Genomic DNA, 7,569 nt, shown 5'->3' on the forward strand with positions numbered 1-7,569 from the left:
AAACTTCACCTCATAGCTTACCTTAGCATTATTTTGAACTCATCTGCTATATTGGGCACCATATTGAATTATAAAAGATGTGAGAGTTACCATTAGAAAACCTTATACTGAATTCTATTCTACCACTTACCTGCTATGTGTCTTTGAGTTGCATAACCTCATATTTATTCATCTATAAAACTGGAGTAATCATAAACTTTCTAACTAGACTAAAAATTAAATTCTTGTGATTATACTTTACAAATTATAAAATTATAAATATTCTTTTTTGAATTTCTATCGGGACTCCCTGTTAAAAATACTAACTGGCATTAGTTTTATATTCATTCATTAAACTAATATGTACTGAACAGCTAACATTAGCCAATTTCCCTCATAAAAATCTCTACTCTCTTCCTGAGAGTAAATTTTAGAGCCAGCTTAGGTGAAAATGAGAAAAGCAATAGTTATCATTCTACTTCAAAATTGTTATGAGTGAAAAATTTACTTTGTGTCTATATAAGATTCAACATCTGGATAAAAATATAAAAACATTAATTTATTACCCACATTTCAAATGTTTTTGGTTTCTACCTAGATGCCTGTTTAATCATCTACATGATTTTATCCAATTATCTATCTTGCAACCAATCACCATGTAAGACCCGTGGGCGTAGCCAGTGCCCTGACACTTTGAAAAACATATAGTAAAATTGGTCTACTCTGGTGTGTAAGACGCCAGAAGTATCAGGATTTTCAGCAACACCAACCAACCATTTTGGCTACCATATCAACTGATTCAGATTGACTGAGGAGCAATTTTATGAACTCTGTGGGGAGTATGTGTTGTTATATCTGGGAACATCAGGTGCCAAGTGGCTTACTCTGGTCCTTCAGCCTTAGATGAGAAAGTGCATACAAATCAGTGTGTTCACATTGTTACCATGGTGACCATTGGGCTAAATGGAAGTCCTGAAAAATGCCCATCATAAGGTTGTATGTTGTTTTAAAAGCATGAGTAGAAAAAACATATATTTATATCACAGATTTGGTCTCACTGGGGGTTGAGTTATGTTCCTAATGTGCGGCCAGATGTTTTATATCACTCTCTTTTCATAAAGTAGAAAGTCTGATACACAGGCATTCTTGTTTATGAATATTAGCATACATGTTTCCACAGGGTATTTTTTTGGGGGAGGGGGGAGGAGGTGGTTTCCCATGTGGCCCAAAAAACCTGCTAGACAAATTCTAAAAGAGCTGTAACACTTCCACAGAGTATTTTAAATTGGTTTCATGTAGTTTGTATTGAGGGAAAAAAATCTCTGAAACATATCAACGGAATTTCTGAAAAACTGTTACATATACAAAATTTATCATCTTTTTAAAATTTTTATTATTTATTTTTATTGACATATAATTGATATATAAGATTGTGTGTGGCTAAAGTGTACAGTGTGTTGATTTGATATGTTTATATATTGCAATATGAATACCACCATAGCATCAGCTAATACCTCTCTCATGTTGCATAATTATCATTTCTTTTTTATGGGGAGACCATTTAAGATCTAGTCTCTTCGCAACTTTGAGGTGTATAATACAGTATTGTTAACTATAATCACTAGATTATAGTGATCTCCAGAACTCACTCATCTTGTAACTGCAAGTTTGTAGTTTGTACTCTTTAATGAAGATCTCCCCAGTTTGCCCAACCCTCAACCCCTGATAACCACTATTCTGCTCTCAGTTTCTATGAGTTTGGCTTTTTTAGACTCCACATATATCAATACCTGCTATCATAGAGTATTTATCATTCTCTCTGACTTATCTCACTTAGCATAATGCTCTCAAGGTCTGTGTTGTCACAAATAAGATTTCTTTCTTTCTCATGCTGAATAATATTTCATTTTATATAGATAGATAGGTATACATAAAGAAGATATAGAGATAGAGATAGAGAAGATATATGTATCTTCTTTATTCATCCATTTATGGAGACTTAGGTTGTTTCCATATCTGGGTTATTATGAATAATGCTGCAATGGGAGTTCAGGTATCTCTTCAATATCCTGATTTCATTTCCTTTGGATATATACTCAGAAGTGGGATTGCTGAGTCAAATGGTAGTTCCATTTTTAATTTTTTTAGGAACCTTCATTCTTTTCTCCATAGTGGCTGAACCAATTTATACTTACATACTGAGTAATGCACAAGTCTCCACATCCTCACCATCACTTGTTAAATCTTGTCTTCTTGATGATAGCCAGTCTAATGGGTGTGAGGTGATATCTTATTGTGGTTTGGGTTTGCATTTCCCTGATGATTAGTGATGTTGAGAATCTTTTCCATGTACCTGTTGGCCATTTGTATGTCTTCTTTAGAAAAAATGTCTATTCATTCCTCTGCCCATTATTTATTGTTTTGTTATTGAGTTGTATGAGTTCTTTATAGATTTTGGATATTAACCCTCTATCCAATGTATGGTTTGCAGATATTTTCATCCACCCAAAGGCTACCTTTTCATGTTGTTGATTGTTTCTTTTGCTGTGCAGAAGATTTATAGTTTGATGTAGTCCCATTTGTTTATTTTTTATTTTATTGCTTGTGCTTGTGATGTCATATCCAAAAAAATCAGTGCCAAGATCAACATGAAGGTTTTTCCCTATCTCTTTTTCTAGGAGTTTTACAGTTTCAGGTCTTCTGTTGAGGTCTTTAATCAATTTTGAATTAATTTTTGTGAATAATGTAATATAGGAGTGCAATTTCATTTTCTGCATGTGATTATCCAGGTTTCTTAATACCATTTATTGAAGATACCATTCTCTCCCCATTGAGTATTCTTGGCTCCCTTGTTAAATATTCCTTGATCATATATATAGGCTTATTTCTGGGCTCTCTATTTTGTTCCATTGGTGTATGGGTCTACTTATATGCCAGTACAGTATACTGTTTTAATTGCTATACTTTTTGGTATAATTTGCAATCAGAAAGTGTGATGCTTCCAGCTTTGTTCTTCTTCCTCAAGATTGCTTTGGCTATTTGGGGTCTTTAGTGATTCTGTACAAATTTTAGGATTGTTTTTTCTATTTCTGTAAAAACACCACTGGAATTCTGATAGGGATTTCATTGAAACTATAGATGGTTTGGGATAATATGGACACATTAATAACATTCTTACCATCCATAAACGAGAGATCTTTCCAATTGTTTGTATCTTCTTTAATTTCTTTCATCAAAGTCTTGTATTTTTCATTGTACTGATCTTTTACTCCTTTGGTTAAATTTATTTATGAGTATTTTTTTGGTTTTGATGCTACTATGAATGGCATTGTTTTCTTTATTTCTTTTCTAGATATTTCATTGTTAGTGTATAGAAATGCAACTGATTTCTGTATGTTGATTTTATATTCTGCAACTTTACTAAATTTGTTGATTAGCTCTAACAGTTTTTTGGTTGGGTCCTTAGTATTTTCTATATATATACTATCATGTCATCTGCAAATAATGACAATTTTACTTTTTCCTTGCCAATTTGGATGCCTTTTATTTATTGGGACTTACTGAACTATGTTGAATAAGGGTGGTGAGAGTGGGCATCCTTGTCTTGTTCCTGATCTTAGAGGATAATCTTTTAACCTTTCACAGTTCAGTATGAAGTTAGCTGTGGCCTTTGTTGTATATGGCCTTTTTCAGGTAGATTGCCTATCTCCACTTCACTTAGTTGTTCTTCTGGGGTTTTATCTTGTTCCTTCATCTGGGACATATTCCTCTGCCATCTCATTTTGTCTAACTTTCTGTGATTGTGATTTCCGTGCCTCAGGATGCAGGGTTGTAGTTCTTCTTGCTTCTGCTGTCTGCCCCCTGGTGGATGAGGCTGTCTAAGAGGTTTGTGCAGACTTCTTGGTGGGAGGGACTGGTTCCTGCCCACTGGTAGGTGGAGTTCGGTCTTGTCCCTCTGAGGGGGCAGGGCCATGCCAAGGGCCGTGTCCACAGGGCTGTGGACTCAGGAAGACTTGAGGCAGCCTGTCTGCTGATGGATGGGGCTGTGTTCCTGCCCTATTGGTTGTTTGGCCTGAGGCATCCCAGCACTGGAGCCTACAGGCTGGGGGGTGGGGCCAAGTCTTGGTAAGAAAATGGCGGCCTCCAGGAGGGCTCACGCCAATGAGTACTCCCCAGAACTGCCACTGCCAGTGTCTTTGTCCCTGCAGTGAGCCACAGCTGCCCCCTGCCTCCACAGGAGACCCTCCAATACTATCAGGTAAGTCTGGCTCAGTCTCTTATGAGGTCACTGCTTTTATTCCCTGGGTCCTGGTGCGTGTGAGACCTTACGTGTGCCTTCCAAGAGTTGAGTTTCTGTTTCCTCCAGTCCTGTGGAATTCCTGTGATCAAACCCTACTGGCCTTCAAAGCCAGATTCACTGGGGGCTCCTCCTCCCGTTGCCAGACCCCCAGGCTGGGGAGCCTGACGTGGGGCTCAGAACTTTCACTCCTGTGGGAGAACGTCTGTGGTATAATTATTTTCTAGTTTGTGGGTCACCCACCTAGTGTGTATGGGATTTGATTTTATTGCACTTGTGCCCCTCATACCGTCTTGTTGTGGCTTCTTCTTTGTCTTTGGATGTAGGTCTTTTTTGGATGTATCTTTTTTGGTAGGTTCCAGCATTTTTTTGTTGTTGTTGATGGTTTTTCAGCAGTTAGTTGTGATTTTGGTTTTTTCATAAGAAGAGGTGAGCTCACGTTTTTCTACTCCACCACCTTGTCCCATAGATGGCCTTTATTATACTGAGGTATGTTCCTTCTGTAGCAAATGTGTTCCTTCTATGAGCTAATGAAAAGATGTATTTTGTCAAATGCTTTTTCTGCAAGTATTGAGATGATCATATCTTTTCAATGAGTTGTTGAATTCAGTTTGCTAATATTTTATTGAGAACTTTTGCATCTATATTCATGAGGAATATAGGTTTATAGTTTTATTTCATTGTCCTTATCTGGAGCTGGTTTTAGCATCTCAATAAATAGCTGTTCAATTAATTAAAGAGGTAAAAAGTACTAACAGTATAAGAGGAAATAGTCTACATGTCTGATCATCAATAGAAATGGTAATAAACAGAAGTTGAGACACTTTTGATATTCCTGTTTTATTCTTAATGCTTCTCTGAATTTTATAGTATTTTATATATTTTATTTGATTCTTATAAAATTTGATGATACATTTAAGGTAAGTTATTGTTATCTCTATTTTGTGCATGATAGAAATGTCCCTATATAGCATTCAGAATAGAGCAAGTCATACTGTAGTAACAAACAATCCTAAAATTGTAGTGGTTTAATAAAAAACATTTTATTTCTCATTTATGCTACATGTCTACCTTGAATTGTTAGTGTCGCTGCTCCATGTTGTCTTCAGAATAGGAATCAGGTTGATGGACGCTTCACTCTGGGTTATGGCAGGGGTCAGGGGAGGACAACTCATATAATTCAAAGTGGAAGGCCCACATTTTATCAGCCAAAGGAAATCACAGATCATGTGTAATTTCAAGTAAGCTGGGAAGTGCAGTCTTACTCTATGATCAGAAAGAGGATAATCAGAAATACTAAATGGACAGCACTAGGCTGTTAGAGAGGTATTAGGAGTCAAGCCAGGATCCCTACTACTATCCTTACCATTCTGCCTAATTGTTTAAGTCAAAATGACTAAACTGTTAGGGAGATAAGGTAAATAAACTTCATATGAATATTCAATTTAATGAAACAGGAGGGGAATTGGTATCATAATTCAAATATGACAAGAACTTACGATTGTTGCAAATTTTAGTGGGGTGGGTGGTTGAATTTGAAATTGATCTTAAAATACTAGTAGAATTTGGAGAGAGAGAGAGCTGGGGAAGGGCTCATGATAAAAGCATATTAAGTGATCTGATAATGAGAAAGGAGAAGCAAAGTGTTATGCAAAGAAGTCATTATAAACTTGCATTTAGTTTATTTGAACTCAATTACAAATCTGGTGGTGTGAGAAAGAAATAAGAGATAGAGGTAGAGACAGGGGAAGAGAGAGACAGACAGAGGCAGACAGACAGACAGAATTTAAACTGTGTGGGTGCTTCCATCCCCCATAGCACTGAATGAGCCATATGTCCTGGTGAGAATGTGAAATAAGGGATTTGAATCTGCTTTTCCACCCCTTGTTCCTCAGTCCCCTCCTATCTCTGAATGTACATAGTATGAATATCACAGAAAATTTGGCATGATCTAATGTTTAGCACATATTTTTCATGCAATCTGATTCCTAAGCCAACTACTTCACAACTTGTTCAACTGAAGCAACAACTACTTTTTCTACATTAAAAAATAAACAAGCTGTGTCAAACTTGTGTGTTTATTTATAAACCTAAGAGATTATTTATCAGTCTCCAAAACAGTGTCTTCTAAGTGATTTCTAAGGGTAACGTGGCTGTCTGTGAAGTTAACCTTATGTTTTGATTTTAGAACCTAGCTTCCATAGACTGTGAATTCATAACTCCACTGTATAAGACATTAGTGTCCAAAAGTTAAGGGGGTATTAGAATTTCTATTTCTATTTATTATTTTCCTCATTTTTAAAAAGTATGTGTGTGTTTGTATATTTATATATATTTATATATACCATATTAACACAATAGTGCATGTATGATATTCATAGGTAAATACTGGATTGGCCAAAAATTTCATTTGGGTTTTCCCATAACATCTTACGGAACAACCCCAACGAACTTTTTAGCCAACTCAATAAATACTAATATATTGGGGGTACTTGCCCAAAAACTATGGGTATATAATCAAACATGTTTAGAAATCTGACAGAATCAATTTATCAGAAGTGTAAATAAGCACAGGTGTCAATACAACCAATATGATTTACCTGAATGGCAAGAAGGACCCACATCAGAAAATTCTGGGGAGTTGGAAGATACATTTGTGTAAGTAGGTTGGGAGTAGAGATGGGCAACGTTGAAAACTAATCTGGTCTTCATATTACCTTTAAACTAAGCAAAGCAGTATATATCAAAGCATTATTCAGATATCCAATGCTAAGTTATTAATCTGAGAAGAATTCTAGGTTACATCTCAGCTCAGCAACAGCAACAACAACAACAAAAATGCTGTAAACAATTAGCGATGTCTAGACACTGGAAAGGGGAATGGAAGCAGGGTTGTAATATTTTAAAATCCTCTTGATATCTCAAATTCTTTAGTTAAATAAATACTTGTAGTTGTTGCTTGCAAAAATGAGCAACAGGTCTACCTGAATGATTTTTAAAACCATATACCTTATTCTGTTTGTAGAGACTCACCTACTACCTTATATTTTACAAGTGAAAGAAGCTAATAAAATTCTAATCTGATGCTGAATTTCTATTACACAGACTGAAAATATTTGATATCCACAGCACTAATTTGATCTCTATAGGAAAAAAGTGCGTAATTTAAAGCAATGCAGTATTTTTTAAAAATATGATTTATCCAAGTTGACCATGAAGACAGTCTAAATGAATCATATAGTGCCCCAGGGCTGCCTCTATACTTCCACCAGGCAGGCACTAAGGTCAACTCC

At 35.9% G+C, this 7,569-nt stretch overlaps 1 non-coding gene across 1 annotated transcript; it reads right to left on the minus strand.

The window, feature by feature from the left end:
* Positions 1–1,186: 1,186 nt before the first annotated feature.
* LOC118883170 lies at positions 1,187–1,247 on the minus strand. Its single transcript, XR_005016955.1, has one exon. It is a non-coding gene; the product is annotated as a U7 small nuclear RNA (small nuclear RNA).
* Between the last annotated feature and the right edge of the window lie 6,322 nt (positions 1,248–7,569).

Source organism: Balaenoptera musculus, chromosome 16 (assembly GCF_009873245.2).
Source record: "Balaenoptera musculus isolate JJ_BM4_2016_0621 chromosome 16, mBalMus1.pri.v3, whole genome shotgun sequence".
Classification (NCBI taxonomy): Eukaryota; Metazoa; Chordata; class Mammalia; order Artiodactyla; family Balaenopteridae; genus Balaenoptera; species Balaenoptera musculus.